Consider the following 743-nt stretch of genomic DNA (forward strand, 5'->3'; position numbering starts at 1 on the left):
TGGCATTTATTATTTGATTTTTATTTTTTTTTTCCGGGAGGATTTTTGAAAAAAAACAAAAACCTCCTTGTTTTGATTTTTTTTTTAAATTTTAAATGCGCAAAAAGGGAAAAATATAAAAAAATAAAACAAAATTTATTTCGCCAGTCTATAGTCCCCCCAAAAATATAAAAAAAATCCTTGGGCGATTTCCACAACCAATCTAGTATCCCTCACAGTGAGGGTCACCCGCCCACGATGAATCATGGCCTTAAGGCCACCTGTGAAATAATTAGTGAGATATTGTTATGTTTGTTTTCACATGATATCATACACTCAAAAAGTGTGACCAAGGTTGTCTCTGCAGCGACTTGGAGGGCATCGAGGGCAGAACGCTGGAAGCGATACTGGCCCCCATCAATCTCCCGGACAAGACGCGCAAATGCGGCCTTGGAGAAAATGAGATCTCCTGACTTCTGGTAGTAACGGATCTCACGGATAGCCTCTAGTCCCATATCAGTATCTAGCGTTACCAAAAAGCGTTACTTTGATAATTTCATACTCTGCTTATCCACTTTTTTCATACGAGGGCGGGGGTTGCGCACCTCCCACACAGCACGGCGAGCATTGGGATGCCGCTCGTGATGGTGGGCCCAGGCCGCTTCCCACTCCGCCACTCGCTGTTCATATGCTGCCTTGCGGGCAGCAGCAGTTGTTGGCATAACCCTCTGACGAGGGATACCCTTATCGCGGGCCATTTTTTC

The sequence above is a fragment of the Histoplasma capsulatum genome, assembly GCF_000150115.1.
Source record: "Histoplasma capsulatum G186AR genomic scaffold supercont2.9, whole genome shotgun sequence".
Taxonomy (NCBI): Eukaryota; Fungi; Ascomycota; class Eurotiomycetes; order Onygenales; family Ajellomycetaceae; genus Histoplasma; species Histoplasma capsulatum.